Source organism: Triturus cristatus, chromosome 4_2 (genome assembly GCF_964204655.1).
Source record: "Triturus cristatus chromosome 4_2, aTriCri1.1, whole genome shotgun sequence".
Taxonomy (NCBI): domain Eukaryota; kingdom Metazoa; phylum Chordata; class Amphibia; order Caudata; family Salamandridae; genus Triturus; species Triturus cristatus.
The window spans coordinates 903330951-903349170 of record NC_140586.1 but is presented as its reverse complement, the minus strand read 5'-3'; positions in this window follow the sequence as shown (position 1 = coordinate 903349170).

The window sequence follows — 18220 nt, the reverse complement described above, 5'->3', positions numbered from 1 at the left end:
GGTGCCCAAACAGAAGTTCAAAAGGGCTGTAGCCAACCCCCTTCTGTGGGACCTCCCTGTATGCAAACAGAAGGCAGGGAAGTAAAAGGTCCCATTTTCACCTAAGCTTTTCTGGAAGGCCTTTAATCATTCCCTTTAGGGTTTTGTTGACCCTTTCAACTAACCCATTGCATTGTGGGTGATAGGGAGTAGTGAATTTGTGGTTGACACCACACTCCTTCCACATTGCTTTTAGATACCCTGACACAAAGGTTGTATCTCTGTCAGATATAACCTCCTTAGGGAAACCCACTCTGGAGAAGACTCGAATGAGGGCTCTTGCCACTACAGGGGCTGTAGTGGTCCTGAGGAGAATTGCTTCTGGGTACCTGGTGGCATGATCCACTACCACCAGGATAAACCTGTGCCCAGATGCAGTTGGAGGATCAAGGGGACCAACAATGTCAATCCCTACCCTTTCAAAGGGAACCCCCACCACAGGTAGTGGTATCAGCGGGGCCTTTGTTGTGCCACCTGACTTGCCACTGGCTTGGCAAGTGACACAGGAGCATCAAAACTCCTTAGTGTCCTCTGACATGTGTGGCCAATGAAAATGAGGGACAAGCCTGTCCCAGGTCTTGTTTTGGCCCAAGTGTCCTGCCAATGGGATATCATGTGCTAGGGTCAAGAGGAACCCCCTAAACTTCTGAGGTATTACCAACCTCCTGGTGGCTCCAGGGGTAGGATCTCTCGCCTCAGAATATAGGAGTCCCTCATCCCAATAAACTTTATGGGACCCACTAGCACTCCCAGCAGCCTCAGCAGCAGCTTGCTGTCTGAGGGGTTCAAGAGAGGGGCAGCACAGTTGCTCCTTACTCAGATCTTCCCTGGAAGGTCCCCCTGCCCCCAAGAACTCAACCTGACCAGGCTCAAGTTCCTCTGGGGCAGTTCCTTCTTCAGGCTCTGCTTCTCCTCCCTCAGGAGGGGAATCTGAGATCTGAGACAAAGGGGAAGGCACTGCCTTAACCCTACTGCTCCTCCTCTTGGGTAGGATCTGGTCCATAGTTTCAGGAGCCAGAGCTGGTTTAGCTTTATGCATTTTGGCCTGTGACCTGGTCACTGCAAATACGTCTGCAGGTATGCCCAACATCTCAGCATGAGTCCATAACTCCACTTCAGACCAGGCTGAAGTCTCCAGATCATTGCCCAACAAACATTCGACAGGGAGGTCTGCACTGACTACTACCTTTTTGAGGCCAGTTACCCCTCCCCAGGAGAAATTCACAACTGCCAGACTATGGTTGGTCCTGACATTGTTTGCATTGGTAACCTAGTACATTTCACCCAGGATGATCTGTGCAGGGTCCACTAGGTCCTCTGTCACCATGGTGACACTAGCACCTGTGTCCCTGAATGCCAACGCCTGTTTGCCATTTATTATAGGCTGCTGTTTGTATTTGCCCAGATTACTGGGGCTCACTAGGAAGGACATGTCAATGTCTCCCTCACAAATCAGCATTGCCTGTGTGGTTTCTCTGACTAGGCCAGAGTCCACATCAGAACCCAGGTCAACCCTACTATACCCTTATTCTGATTACCACCTCCACCAATGACTGCACTAGGGGGAACAGTTGCCTTAGGGGCAGGAGTGGTGGTGGTTTGGTCTTTGGACTTGGTACAATCAGAAGTCCAGTGCCCTTTCTGTTTACAGAATTTGCACCAGGGCTTCTTTTCGCCTTTTCCCTTTGTAGACTGTGAATTCCCACCAGATGCAGATTTTTGGGGCCCTTGTGAAGACTTCTGGTCTTTTGACTTATCCTCACCTTTATCTGAGCCTTTAGGATCCTGCTTCTTAGTGTCACCACCTTGGTTCTTGGTTTTCTGCCTCACCCTGGTTCTGATCCATTTGTCTGCCTTCTTTCCCAATTCTTGGGAAGAGGTCAGATCAGAGTCCACCAGGTACTGATGCAACAACTGGTTTTGGCAATTATTAAGGATCTGTTCTCTCATGATAAGATTATACAATCCCTTAAAATCAGTAAATCTACTACCAACCAGCCAACCTTCCAGAGCCTTGGTTGCACAATCAACAAAGTCAGTCCAATCCTGAGTCTGTGCTTTCTGGGTATCTCTGAACTTCAACCTGTACTGTTCAGTGGTTAAGCCAAACCCATCTATTAATGCACTCTTCAGGGCTTCATAGTCATTAGCATCCTCTTCTCTAACAGTGAGGAGCTTGTCTCTACCTTTATCAGAAAAGGAGAGCCACAAGATTGCTGCCCACTGTTTCTGGGGGACCTGTTGAACTTTACAGGCCCTCTCCATAGCAGTTATCCATTTGTGCATATCATCCCCACTCCGGTAGGGAGGAACAACCTTGGACAGGTTCCTATGGTCTGGAATGTAATCTCTGCCTCTAGGGACACTGTTGCTGCCACCAGGGGGTTCTAACCCCTCTTTTCTAAAAGCTCTCTGGAGCTCAAATGCTTCTCTATCTAAGGCCAATTGCTTGGTTCTGAGGGCAAGCCTAGCTTCCTCATACTGGAGCATCTTGTACCTCCTTTCAGAGGAGGTCTCTCTTTTACAGTATGAGTTCCTCTGATGGACAGAATCCTTGTCAGAGTGATATGAGTGGTTAGATTCCCTTGAAGGGGACCTAGGCCTCTCTTCCACTCTGTCAACTCTCTTAGGGAGAATTCCTCTGTCCTGTTAAGACCTTTCTGGGTCTGGCCCTTCAATCACAGACTCCAGGTCATCTTGATTTTCATCATCAGACCCAGAGACTATGGCTGACCCACCCCCTGATCCAGATCCACTAGCTCCTATAGCTAGTCTAAGATCATCTGTTACCAGTAGATTTATCAGGTGTAGTGTGGAGGGACTTCTGTCCTAACCCCAGGTGTCTTGCAACACACATGACCTTCAAGTCAAAGAAGGTCATGTCCTTATACTGAGGTTGGGTGGATCCACTGGGTCCATCCCTTGAGGACATTCTAGTGTTATGCAGTGTTGTACTACCTACACTAGTTTGTGGCCTACTGATCCTAGCTTGAGCTGTAGCAAGGGCGTGTTATCCCTTCACAAACAACTCTAAGTTCAGTAGAACTTATTGATACTAAGCTTGACTTTATATATACCTTGAGTACCTTAAGTGGTTTTCAGTTAGTAATTCAAATAGAGATTTTCTGGTAAAACAATGGCAAGCTGGAATCCCACACGCTGCCCACCAATGTGAGAAGTTGGCCTGGTATATGCTGGTCACTAGTTATAGTGGCCACGTTGCACCAGTCCAATTCGACTCTTATGGTAGATAGGTTTAAGACAACCTTTTAAAGAAAGCTATCCTAGTGGTAGCTGTGGAGAGCAGCCTTCAGGCTAAGTCTCAGAGGAATGTAAAGCAGCTTGTTTTACCTTATAATCTCTTGAATTACCAAATGAAAGTACACCACACAGGTATATATATCAAATATATATGTATTTATTTCTAGACCCACTCTACTAATCTCTTTATGAGATTAGAAGCCAGGAACACATTAAAATATCAACGTTTCACAATAAGTTAAGCACAAATATGGCCGGGGTCCTAGGGGCGTACAAGACCATATACTAAAAAAGATGTTTAGGGAAGTCGATTTGCAGAATGATAAGGCCTAGGGCCTGTAGAATCACTGGAGCTTCACTAATGCAGTAAAAGCAGGTAAGTAACAGACCCACGGGAGACGCATGCAGTGTGAGAACACAGCCGCGGGTTCCCTATTGATTACAATGGAGCAAGTTGCGGTTTGATTTTTAAAGTTTTAGGGTACTTCAAGGAAGTCTACAAGCAAGCCTCTTACGAGGTAAGTAATTCAAGGGCCAACACACACTAGGGCACCAGAGTGCAAGAGTTACCTCACCCAGGGGAGCCGGGTTCATAGGTGTCTTTTGGTGTCGGGTCGCGTCGCTGTTTTCTATGGAGACCAAAGAAGATTTGCTGCTTGCAAAGACTGAAGAAGTGTCCGGTGGAATCCAAGGCTGGATTCAAAATGAAGATGACCTGAAAATTGAACGGACAGTGTTCACAGTCACTTGCCAGTGACCCGGGGCCAGGAAGATGGATGCCCACGGATGTCGGGTGATTTCAGGTGATCAAGGGTGTTTTGACTCTTCGCTCACGAGGTCCAGGAAGAATCAACGATGACCAGCAGCTGGATTCAGAGTGCTCCATGAAGTCTGCAGCTGACTGCGGTCTCAGCAACCGAATTGGAGTCAACAAGCCTTGGCAACAGCAAGTCTTGCGGAAAGTGAATTTAGTCATGATGCAGACCAGCAAGGTCTGAGGGACTCATCCAGCAAGAGTAAGTGAGGACAGGCCTGGAGCAGTCAGGGGAGTCTTTGGAGTTGATAAGAAAGTCTTCGGGGGACCCACAAGCCAACAGGCAAGTGATCGCAAAGACGCCTCTTGAGGAAATGCTTCACAGGAGCCCACGGTCCCTCAGGATTGGGTAGGCCTCTGATTTTCACTGCACAACCTGCTGGAGGCTTGGGCCATAAGTGGTTCAAAGCACAAGTTCGTAGAACGTTGTGAAGGGGTTGCACTTGACAATAGTGCACGGTACCCAGGTATTGCAGTTCCTCGTCACTCGTGGGGTCCACTCGCCTCAGCTTTGCTGGGGACTCACAATGGCCATCAAGAAGTCAGGAAATCTAATTCCGGGACTGCAGGGACTTCAGACTCCAGCGGGAACGGGAAAGTTTGTGACTGTTGATTGAAGTTTTTGGTGCCTGCCAAGCAGGGGAGTCACTCCTTGACTCCAAGGGAGATTCTTCCGTCTTCCAAAGGTAATGGAACGTCGAAGGGCCAGGATTCTTCTTGTAAAGCGTCGTCCAGGGATATCTACTTTGCAATGGCAAGGGTTCCCTATCTTATTCTAAAAGAAAGGGAGGGACTAGCTTTATGACCACTCTTCTGTGAGGGTCAGGTTAGGGGGTGATTACACCCACTTCCCTTTGTCCAGTTTTGCGCCAGAGCAGGGACAGGTAGCCCCTGAACCGGTTTGAGCTGGCATATGCACAGAGGAGCCTACTGCTCCCCCGGTGCAGGACTTCAAAGCACTCTAGGAGTGCACCCACCCAGCCCCAATACACTAAATCCTGGCTGGAAGGTAGTGACACCTCCCTGTGACATGATGCCTATTGTTGGGCCTCCTCCACTGCGAGTTTCAGTCAGCAGCAGGAGGGCAGCCCAGTGTCTGTGCTGGTGGCATCCATTTTGTGATGCCAGGGCTCTTTCAGATTTCTACCGTGTTACCACAGTAGGTACATGTCATCCCCTCTAGAAGGGTGGGATCATACTCCCACACCAGTTACTGGTGTGGGGGTATGATTCCAAGTTGTTTGACACCAAACACGACATGTTTTGATGCAGTCATTCCAAAGTTAGGATTAACCGGAAGGTTATAATGCACTTAAGAGTATATGGTTTAACCGCATCCACAAACAGCCACAGGGAATAGACCCTGCCAGCTGCAGAGGGGTCCTGCTCATGCATAGGCACCCACTCACATTGTAAACCAAGCACCCTGCCCTCAGGATTGATAGGGCCTGCCTTAGGGGTGACTGATAGGATTATATGTGTGTGTATGGTGAGATATAGAAACCTTTTCCCACAGTGAGGAGTGCTAACACTACCTCACCCAGGCTGCAGTAGCAGGCCTGTGGTGTCAGATTTAGTCTGCTTCCCAGGGGTGGCATAATACATGCTTCAGCCCCTAGTAGGCATGTGAAGTACCTATGCCCTTGGTACCTAGGGTACGATATACTAGGGGCTCATAAGGTACCACAGTATCCAATCACTAGTGCATCCAGTATGCACTCAAAGTTGTTTAGAGAGAATATAGAGACTAGGGCCCTGATTAGCAGGGACCCAGCCAGACTATAGCCAGAAACCAGTGTATACATCAGAAAAAACGTGGTGGCAACATAAGTGCAGATCCTACTCTCCTACAGCGAGGTTCCTTTTCATAGTGGCGATCATCTTGGGGGGGGGGGCACCGTCTGGTCCTCCAACGCACCGTGCCACTCGAGTCGCGATGGAGAAACGACGAGCTCCTTCCTTTGGCACACTCCGATCCTCGATGAACCCCCCCTACGAGCGAGGCTTCAGTCAGCAGCGTCCGTCAAGGTCCCATCCGGCTTGCTTGGCCCGGTTAACGATTTCCATACAAAAGTTGTATAGTGCCGACGCTGCTCCTCGCTCCACGAAGATAGGTGCTTACCTGGGGGAGCGGCGCTTTTTATCCCTCCCTGTGACTTTCCCGCCTTGCTGGCGGGTCTACTCCCATTGGGGGGTTTGTACCCCGCTCGCGCCTCCATTGGCCGGGGGGGCGGCGCCTCTCTAGTGGCCGCCGCGGGGGGCGCAGCATTTTTCCTGCTTGTGGGCACCCAAGCGCACCAAAAAAAAACAGTTCTTTCCAGGGTCTCGGTATCGGTTATGGCACCGGCCCTCAAGGCCTCTGCAAATACTTTCCCACAGAGGGGCATCAAAACATTGTTTGGGTGATGCCTATGGGAAGCACATGATTTTAGTTTACATGTTTTAAGACACACCATTGATTATGCAGACCACGCCTCTTTGGAGAGGATTCCTAGTTACTTTTCGTATGCCACGCCCCTTTAGAGACCCCGCCCCCACTGTTTTCGTCCCAATTAAATCCTCTCAAGTGTAGTGCTCAGGGAGGAGAAGGTCAGCACCACAGAGGTAGTAACAGGTGTGCACCCTGGCACACGGTGACCCAGGATGACATGGGCTGGGCCCCCAAGGCCACTCACTGGAAGGTGAGTAGCAGCGATGCATGCCACCCACAATGCCTCGGCCCGGGGACATTTGCTATTTAAAAACAGAGCCTCATATGAATCCAGCTGCCCTCCATGCCCGTCACCCAGCGCTCTGATTGGCTCGTAGACATTAAGTCATCCCTCCCTTTGTCTTTTCAAAGACTCACTGGAATATTGCCCATGTCCTTAATCAGTATTGTGACATTGCACTCACTCTTTTACATGGGATGCCCAAAACCCTAATCCTTTGGAATCTTTTAAACCCCGGAGCTATCAGTGGCAACAGATGAATCTGTTGAATACACATTTCCATTGAGTGCTCGGTCGGTCGTGCCAAACGTCACAGGGATTTCAAGATGATGACATCACCGCCTCCTATCAATCTAGGGGGATTCCTGCAGGACCCCCGGATTCTGAGCTCAGAGGGCCTCCTACCCCCCACCATGGGGTGGACAGCATGGAGCCCTGAGTGTAAAACAGTGCATGGCGGCAACTTTCCTTCATTCCACCTAACATGGGAAATCTAAATATATTTCATGTTTATTTTTTAAACATAAACACATTTGTCTGCCTCCACCCCACAGCCTGGACTACATTGTATTCAGTATTTAAGATTGCGTTTCATTGTCTAATTATTTCCTAGCTTCACAGTCCTCCAGTTGTGCCTGGATTTAATGAACTAATGAGTATATGGTAGTTTAGCTGTGTTAATAACAGCTGATTGCACCCGCAACTGCCTGGTCCTTAATTGTAAAAATGACTGCATTATGAAGTGGCGAAATTATGGTAAATATCTAGTAATTTGCATAAACAAAGTGTGAATAAGACTGCAGTTAGTTGGCAGTTTGTCATTAAACAAGAAAATGATGAAGTGGCATTAACAGTAATTAAATCTGAAAATGGCGCCGTCCTAATTACCGTAATTAGCAATGCATTGGTGGTCATTCATCAACAAACCCGTTCTAAGGTACAATTTCAGCGGCTGAGATCTAGATTTCCTGTTTCAGCCGCCAGCACAGGATGCGCGCTCACAAGGAACACAAGAGCGCGCCTTAACCACGTGCTGTCCTTGACATCACTGATGACAAGCATGGGTGAACCTTTGTAACCTAGTGGCTTTGTTGATGGTTTCTAGATACGCTCCACATCATCAGGGCTTAAAATATAATTTAAAAAAAAGAAACTCTGATGTGAGCCGTGCATCATTCTGTGGGTGCGTGTACCACACATGCATGCCTACAAAATGTCACAGGCGCTTTTCTTTTTAGATACCAATCCAAAGAAAATAATATGCACAAAGCTTTAATTTGTTGAAGCAAGTGGTGGGGTGGCAGGAACGGACAGAACGGGAGAGCACAAAGCAACACAGGGGAGAAGCTAAAGCAACACGAGGGAGGGTGGAAGGGGAAAGAACGGCAAGCAACAGGGGGACAAAGAAACTCTGAGGGTTCCAGAGACCACGGAGAGAAGTGCACAGGCAAGGCAAGTGCAACAAGAAGGGGAGGGGAAGAAGCACTCGGGCAACCACGAGCAACACGAGTGCAGGGGAAGAGAGGTACACAAGGGTGTCCATTCAAAAACACATGCTCTTTCATGGACTGCTTAACAGAAAAGAAGTAGTCATAGAAAAGCAAGCAGTGGAAGCAGAGATGCCAGCCAATCAAAGCTACAGTAAAAGGGCAATGCTCCATAGGAGGAAGGCCCACAAGATTGACAAGCTAGGACACAAATAAGAAGCAGGCAAATGAGGATGACAGGAAAGTCAACCAATGGTAAGCAATGGCTGAGCTCCAAGCCCCTGAATGTTCTTGGTAGGACACAATATGCATTGCAATACACAGATCATGCGCTGTTTAGCAGTTTCGACCTGACCCTGGTTCCAGACAGGTCGCTCCCCACGCCGCACAGCTCCACCTGATTGTGCCCGTGTTACTGCCCTCGCTGCTGCCACGAGTTCGTGCCGTCAGTCCTCTGATTCTACTCTGGGTTTTTTTCCCCCGCTGCCTGTCTCTGCCTGTTCGGCCTGTCTGCTGTTTTTTCCACTTATTTCTGCATTTTTTTGCCTTTCCCTGCTCTTTTTCTGTGACTTTTCTGCCACTTCCCCTTCCTGCCGCTGCGTCCCCTGCGTCCCCTCCTCCCTCACTCGCCCATTCGATCCCGCACCCGCCTCCCAGCTGCTCCTCCCTCCCACCTCCCCTTCTTAATGGTGGCTGCTGCTCGGTGAAGAGAGCGACACTTGACCCTGGTTGAGGGCAGGTCGCTCCCTACGCTGCACAGCTCCACCTGATTGTGCCCATGTTCCCGCCCTCGCTGCTGCTGCGAGTTTGTGCCGTCAGTCCTCTGGTTCTACTCTCTCTGTTTTTCCCCCCCCATTGCCTATTTCTGCCTGTTCGGCCTGTCTGCCGTTTTTTCCACCTATTTCTACTTATTTTTGCCTTTCCCTGCTCTTTTTCTGTGACTTTTCTGCCACTTCCCCTTCCTGCTGCTGCGTCCCCCGCAGCCCCACCCCCTCACTCGCCCATTCGATCCCGCACCCGCCTCCCAGCTTCTCCTCCCTCCCACCTACCCTTCTTAATGGCGGCCGCACCAAAGACGTGCCTAAGGCAAGCCCGTCTGTGCCGGTCCACGCCTGGACTGTGCCCAGTACCAGACCCCTGCGAGCGCCACGATGCCCGACACCGCTACGACGCCAACATCCTCCATGAACTCGACGCCGGCTGATCATCCACCTGCTTCCAGGCCACCCCGAAGCTCACCCACGGACCCTTCTTCTGCCGGAACTGCAGCTTCACCCTTCATGAAACACCTGCATGTCCTGCCCCTCCCACCAGCGCAGGTCGCAACCATCTCAGATGCATACTACTCAACACCCTTTCCATCCACAAGCACGCCATCGAACTCTGGGACCTACTCGACTCATCCTCCCCGGACGTCACCTTCCTGAAGGAGAGATGGATGAACCCCTCCTCGGCGCCCGACATTGCCATAGCCATCCCGGATGGCTACAAGATCACCCGCAGGGACCGCACCAACAGACCAGGAGGAGGAATCGCCATCGCCCACAGGAATACCCTCAGAATTTCGACCAGCGCCGACGACACCCTCAGCACTGCCGAACACCGGCACTTCCAGATCCACATCAATCCCAACATCACCTTTAGAGGAACCCTAGTCTACAGACCCCCCGGACCCCAGCCACAGTTCAGCGACTCCATCACCGATGTCGTCAGCACGCACACCCTTGCATCCACAGACTACATCCTCCTCGGAGACCTGAACTTCCTCCTCGAGAACGCCAACGACATCAACTCCACCACCCTGCTCACCAACCTCCGACTCAAACAGCTCATCATGACATCCACCCACTCCACCGGACACACGTTTGACCCCATCTTTTCCACCAGCAACCACGTCGCCTTCAGCGACACCAACGAACTCTACTGGACCGACAGCCGCTGCGTCCACTTCTCCTTTGAGAAACACACCACGCACAACGAATCCCCCACCGCAGCTGGGGCTAAGGAGCGCTGTGTATCCCGAAGACCAGCTAATCACCACCCTCGCCCGAGACTCACCAACCGACCCCACCAACACCTACACAGCCACCCGCAACAATGGATCGACGACTGCGCCAACACTCTTGCCCCAATCAAGAAACCCTCAAACAGACGCACTGACAGAAGGGCCATCTGGTTCCCCACCGACCTTCAGGCATCCAAGCAGACTCGCTGAAAGCTTGAGAAGAAATGGCGCCACGAACAGACACCGGACAACCACACAGCCCTCAAGAACGCCAGCCGCAAGCACCACCAACTCATTTGAAGCACCAAAAGGACCTCCTTCAAGGAACGCATCAACAATGCGCACAACAGCAAAGAGCTCTTCCACATCATGAAGGAACTCGCCAACCCCAGCTCCAGCTCTAGCGACATCCCTCCGTCGCAAGACCTCTGCGACTCCCGAGCCACCTTCTTCCACCGCAAGATCGCAGACATCCACAACAGCTTCAACACCCAGACCTCCCAACAGCCGCCGACACCTCAGACTCACCGCCCCCTAGCCACACCGGCCTCCTGCTCTCCTGGAACCACATCAACGACGACAACACCATTAAAATCATGAACACCATCCACTCAGGCTCACCATCCGACCCCTGCCCTCACCACATCTTCAACAAAGCAAACTCCATCATTGCACCCCAACTCCGGAAGATCCTCAACAGCTCCTTCGAGACCTCTAGCTTCCCAGAGAGCTGGAAGCATGCCGAGATCAACGCCCTACTCAAGAAACCCAAGGTGGACCCAAAAGACCTCAAGAACCTCCGGCCCATCTCCCTGCTGCCGTTCCCGGCGAAAGTCATCGAGAAGATTGTCAGCAGGCAACTGACCCACCTACCTGGACTCATCCCAATCTGGATTCTGCAGCAACCACAGCACCGAAACAGCCCTCATCGCTGCCAGCGTCGACATCAGGACCCTGCTGGACAATGGCGAAACCTCGGCCCTCATCCTCCTGGACCTCTCGGCCGCCTTCTACACCGTCTGCCACCACACCCTATGCACATGCCTCCACGACGCAGGGATCCGCAACAAAGCCCTGGACTGGATCACCTCCTTCCTCACTGGCAGAACCCAGAGAGTCCGCCTCCCTCCATTCCGATCCGAAGCCACCAAGATCACCTGTGGCGTACCCCAAGGATCATCCCTCAGCCTGACCCTTTTTAACGTCTACATGGCACCACTCGCCAACATCGTCTAATCGCACGACCTCAACATCGTCTCATATGCCAACGACACCCAGCTGATCCTCTCCCTCACCAAGGACCCCGCCACCACCAAAACCAACCTCCACGAAGGAATGACGGCCATCGTCTAATGGAAGAAGAACTGTCGCCTGAAACTGAACTCTGACAAGATGGAGGTCCTCATCCTCAGATCCACCCCCTCCACCTGGGACGACTCCTGGTGGCCTGCTACGCTGGGAGCTGCACCGAACACGCACGCAACCTATGGTTAATCCTGTACTCATCACTATCAATGACCCAGCAAGTCAACGCCGTCTCCTCCTCCTGCTTCAACACCCTCCGCATGCTTTGCAAGATCTACAGATGGATCCCCACCAGAACCAGAATGACGTTCACCCAAGCCCTCGTCAGCAGCAGGCTCGACTACAGCAACGACCTCTACGCGGGAACCACGGCCAAACTCCAGAAAAGACTTCAATGCATAAAGAACACCTCCGCACGCCTCTTCCTCGACATCCCCCGCCACAGCCACATCAATGCCCACCTGAGAGACCTGCACTAGCTCCCCGTCAAAAAGAGGATCAACTTCAAGCTCCTTACCCATGCTCACAAAGCACTCCACAATGCCGGACCAACATACCTCAACAAGCTACTCACCTTCTACACCCCGAACCACCAGCTTCGCTCCGCTAACCTCACACTCGCCACCGTTCCACACATCCACTGAACGACCACAGGCAGCAGATCATTCTCCCACCTCGCCGCCAAGACATGGAACACCCTCCCCATACCTTGTGACAGACCCAGGACCTACTGACCTTCAGGAGACTTCTCAAGACCTGGCTGTTCAAGCAGTAGCAGCCCCACCCCCACAGCGCCTTGAGACCCTTACGGGTGGGTAGTGCGCTCTACAAATGATTGATTAATTGATTAAAAATCCTGACAGAAACAGAGTTAAAGTTCACAGTAGTGTAATAAGTTTCTACAGCACTACATGCTCTCAAATGTGCTGAGAGTGCACAGCAGTAGCGGCTGGCACGGATTAGGGTTGGTGAGACAGGCGGGGAGGGGAACATAAAAAAAAGAAAACGTACCTCCTCGCATCTTTCCGCGTCGTCCCTTGTTGCCGTCCCTCGTCATCGTCCCTCTGCTCCAGTCGGAAGAGGAGGCAGCCAGACCCCCTGACACTGCAATGCAGCGTTGTGATTGGTCTGAGCGCCATGGTTCGCAGTCAGATGGGGAATGGGAGCCTCTCCATGCAGGCTGTAATGCAGCCTGCATGCAGAACATGCAAAGTACGCATGTTTGGCTGGTCCGAGAGGGCCTGTCAAAGATTCATGCACACTTTAAAGAGCACGACCACTCCTTCCCCTGCTCTGAAAGCATGGCAGCCCCACCCTGAAAAGACGCAGGTACAAATAAATTGATAATAATGTCCAGCTATTATAATTTTATTTTTCCTTCATTTCCACTGCTAAAAGCAGTGGGGCGATGCTCCTCCGCCTCAGCAGAGGAGCTGCCACTAGTGCATAGATTACTTATCTTTGCATATAGCCCAACTGTGACACCGGTCGGCACTATGCAGCTTAGATTGCATACCCAAAATGCCATTTAGGTGCCCTTTAAACAGGTACCCCCTCTAAACACATGTCATATTTAATAATGAGAGATGTAGTTTTGTTTTTTATGGATTTTTTAAACTCCTAAGGTTTTACATACTTCACTTGTTTCCTTTCAGTGACCCTATCCCAGACAGTATACTCTCTCTCAGGAGTTTGCTATGGGTTTCTCCAATAAGAACTCAGAATAAAAGGTGCACACTATGGGGCTGATTACGATGTAGGGCAGATCGCCACCGCCCACATGGCGGTGGCGATCCACCCTATATTTCCCTCCACCCGCCACCCATTTCCCCCCGCCATATTAGTATGGCGGGGGGGACCTCGGCGGACAGAAAGACCGTCAGCCGGTTTTCCACCGATCGACCAGTCGACCAGGCGGAAAAGGGGCTAGATATGGTGGCGGTGTCTGCCAGACACCGCCATCCATATTAGCATGGGTGCGGGAAGCAGCCTTTCGGAAAGGCATGCGGAATTTGCTGTTGGGGGACCGTTGCGGGCCCCCAGGGCATTGGGGGTGTGTGGGGTGCACATGGGGGCTACCTATGGTACCCCCTACATTGTCATGGACAAGGTGACAGGTACCGCACGGTGCCTGTCACCTTGTGCATGACAATGCACACAGTGCATTCCCAGCATTGTGGCGGGCGTGGCTGTGAGCACCGCCCACCACAATGGTGAGAATAGAGGATACCACTGCCACGGTGGCCTCCTAATTGCAGGTGTGGGACCGCCGCACCACTGGCGGCTGGTCCCAGCACCACTAGGGTGCTGCCATCCTAATCGGCCCCAATGCGTCTACCGGTCAAATATGAAATGAATTGAAGAGATGTATTTCATCATTCAAGAGCTTTATTGTTGTGAAGCAGGCATACAAGGTCGACTGGGACATATACTATTTTTCAACTTTGTGTAACATAAGATTCCCCTAGTGCTGCAGTGTTGTCGGCCCTGGGGCTAAGGAGCTCTGTGTATCCCCATCCCACGCCTGCACAGGAAATGGGTATAGGCAGCAGGGACTGAGTGCTCATGTACTTCCACTGAATATTCTCATAAACAGAATCCATACACGTTGTACACGGCAGCTCGGTTCGTTCTTCATAGACATCAATACACAAATATACACTGCGCCTACAAAAAGACTCCGCAGATTTTTTTCTTTTTAGTTACAGATTCGAATTAGACCAAAGCAAACCTGGGGGGGCAAACCAACATGGCGACAAAGCAGTGCTTAATTTGAGCCGGTGGTTTCTGGTGCTCAGCACTGGCACTTAATTGTCAACATCAGGACTTGTGAGAGTCTGCCACAAGGTGGGGCTGTCTGGCAACTTTGGAGCGGACAAAAATAACAGTTAATTATAAATTCAATATACATACAAAATTACTGTTACTCGCTGGTTCACTGACAGAATATCGATGTAAAAAACATAGAAGTAAAAAATAGCGATGAAAAAATATAGAATGCAAAAATATAGACTCCCTATATTTAGCAGGTAATTACAAAAATATCGAAACAAAAATATCGATGTCAAAAATATAGTTGTACAAAATATGAATTTATATATATATATATATATTCACTGAAAAAACCATAGGTTTCAGGGGTGTTATAGTTAGCTGGACTTTTCACTTGTACAAAACCATTGAAATTCCCCCGTTATAGTTAGTTCAGCTAACTATAACTCGCGCGCCCGCAATGCACTGCTGATGACGTCACATATTACATCACTCATGACATGGTCAGTGACATCACTCATGACATCACTGATGACATCTCAAATGACATCACTGATGACATCACTGATGACATCATCCAGTGAATGTGTGTGTTTCTGAAAATTAAATATGTTTTATATATGTATATCTCAAGGTCGATGGAAGAATAAATGGGTATATAAGTGTCTAAATGGATGATTTGTTTTTGAAAAATTGATTGTGTAACTGACTGATTAAGTGTTTCATAGTGAATACATGGCTTAGTGAGTAATGTTTAAATATGTAAATATCTGTATCAGTCTCTCACTTTGTGTATAAGTGGCTGCATGGGTTGGTGAGTAGCTACATGGGTGTTTATATAGGTTATTAGTTGGTTTTATGAGTATCAGTCTGAGTGTCTGCATGGTTCGGTGGGGGTATTACGTAGTGCATAGGTGCATGAATGAATGACTCACTCTTTGTATGTGTTGAAGACAGCATGTGTGCAGGACTCTATGGGTGGATGAGTGAGTGTATGGGTGTGTTAGTGAGTGAATGACTGTCTCAATAGTGTCTTTATGAGTAACTACATATGTTTTAAACTAGTATATGTGACTATTGGTGTATATAAGCGAGTATATGTGACAGTGAGAGATTGAAAGAGTTCCTATATGAATAAGTATGTGTTTCTATAAGTGATTGTTTAAAAGACTAAGTATGTGTAAGTTTCCGTAGAAGTAAGTGTGGTGGTGTGTGTATAACTGTATATGCAAGTAAATGTATGTTTGATTCTTTATTAGCATGAGTGACTATGTGTGTGAGTACCTCTATGGATGAGTGGCATTGTGTAACAGGATGTATAGGTGTATGAGTACATATGATGAGTGAGTACATGTATGAGTGACTGTATAGGACTGTTGGTGAATGAGTGGATGTGTATGTGGATCTTAGAATTACTGTATAGGTTGTTGTAACTGGTATTGGTATGTCCATTGTTTTTAAAATTTTAATTTCTATTTTTGAATGTGTGTATCAAAGGTTATATTAGGGGAAGAGGAGGTCTGCCACTCTATCACAAGGATGATGTCATCAGTGATGTCATCAGTGATGTCATTTGAGATGTCATCAGTGATGTCATGAGTGATGTCACTGACCATGTCATGAGTGATGTAATATGTGACGTCATCAGCAGTGCATTGCGGGCGCGCGAGTTATAGTTAGCTGAACTAACTATAACGGGGGAATTTCAATGGTTTTGTACAAGTGAAAAGTCCAGCTAACTATAACACCCCTGAAACCTATGGTTTTTTCAGTGAATTTCTGAGGTTTTTTAAATGCTAATTCCTAACTATAACGTGCCTGAAACCTATGGTTTTTTCTGTGAATTTCAAAGGTTTTTTAAATGCTAATTTCTAACTATGCCTACAGAGATAGGACATGTGAAGAAAGAAGAAAAAATGCACAGAAAGAAACAAAAGAAGTGCAGAAAGAAGCAACAGAAGTCCTCAAATACGAAGATAAGTGCAGGAAGAAGGATAACGTGCAGAAAGAACAAAAAGAAGAGCAGAAAGAAGCCTTGTTGCAAAATCATCCTGTACCCTCAACTTTTTCAGACGGATACTGGTGGTAACTGAGTCTGACTAACCAGTCCTAGAGCCAGTGCTATGTTAAAAGACACTTAGAATACAGTGAAAACACCTACATACACTAGGGAACATTATGCGTTGGGGTCCCCCTGTGATTAGCATGACCTCCTCTGTAAGCCCCTAGTGTATAATAGTATAATATAATAGGGCATGGGGATTAAAACTACCTCTTAAAACATGCCACAGGGCGTTTTTGCACACGTTAACTCAGGCCTCGTCCCCTCCCTTCACCACTGTGTAAACACGCCCTGTGTCCATTTTTAGTTGGGAGATTAAGTTCATTTGAATCCTGAGGGTCCCTAGGGTCCAACTAGCCCACTAGGTACCTCCAGTAAGTGCCACAGAGCTGCGTTGCAGAGAGGTGTAAAAAGTGGCACGGCCTGGACCACCTCTCTGCAATGCAGCTCAGTGGCGCTTACTGGAAGCACTTGGTGGGCTAGTTAGCCCCCAGGGGCCCTCAGTATTGAAGGGAAATTATATCCCCAATTTAAAACGTGCCATAGTGCGTGTTTGCACACGTCACCTCAGGCCCCGTCCCCTCCCTTCACCACTGTGTAAACGCGCCCTGTGGCTGTTCTAAGTTGAGAGATTAAGTCCCCCTGAATCCTAAGGGTCCCTAGGGTCAAACTAGACCACTAGGTACCTCCAGTAAGCGCCACAGAGCTGCGTTGCAGAGAGGTGTAAAAAGGGGCTTGGCCTCAGAACACCTGGCTGCAGCGCAGCTCCCTGGCGCATACTGGAGATGCCTGTTGGGGGCGCGTTTGCAGAGTGCTGCACGGAGGGGGCATGGCCTCCGGCACGATGCCAGTCTTTTATTTATTTTAGTTTTTTAAGAAGGGGGGCTGTTTGGTTCCCCTTCTTATTCTAATTTATTGGCCCTGATGACCCCATCCCCCAGGGCCAGTCTCCTAATTATATTTTTTTGACCCCAATCCCCAGGGCCGGCCACTGTTTTTTATTATTTTAAAAAAATATATATTTATAGACACACCTAGGACATGCTGGACAAACCGTACGTACCTATCACCATGACGATTTGCGTGATATTCATTAAAAGGCGACTATGCATGCAATGAATCCACGTGGAATGTATTTACACCACTAGTGAAGCTCTGACATGTCTGATGCCCTACCGTGCCTAATCCTGGTAGACACCCTTGTCGTTTATTTATACAAACATGGGTAGCTATTGACGGGCACATTTAATACACATGCACACCAAGCCATTCAAAGGGGATTCGACAAAAATTCGACCAAAACTATGCAAGAAACCCCCCTCACGGTTAATAAAACACACATCCACTGCCGGATGTGTAATACTTTTTATTTTACTCTCTGGAAAGGGGACGAACATCACTTGAGAGTCACAGCGTGCTCCTGACAGAGCCCAATGCTGTGTTACACCCACCATTGCCTGCCGAGTGCCACACACCTCTGTGTTGTATTCCACTAGCTAGTGCATATGCTATGACACTCTCTAGCCCATGTGCACTGTAACACCACCCCGTGAATATGTCATGCCACACTTGTCTTCGCACGGGTTATATTGCCCCATCTAACGTGCCTTTCTCGATGCCTATGTTATAACGCACAGTGCTATGCCATACATATTACAATCTGGGATCCATATCTTTGTCACAGTGCATATGCAACGTTACACTCCCCAGCACATATTTTATATTACAACTTTAGAGACTAGTTAGGTTACACAACACTGCCCT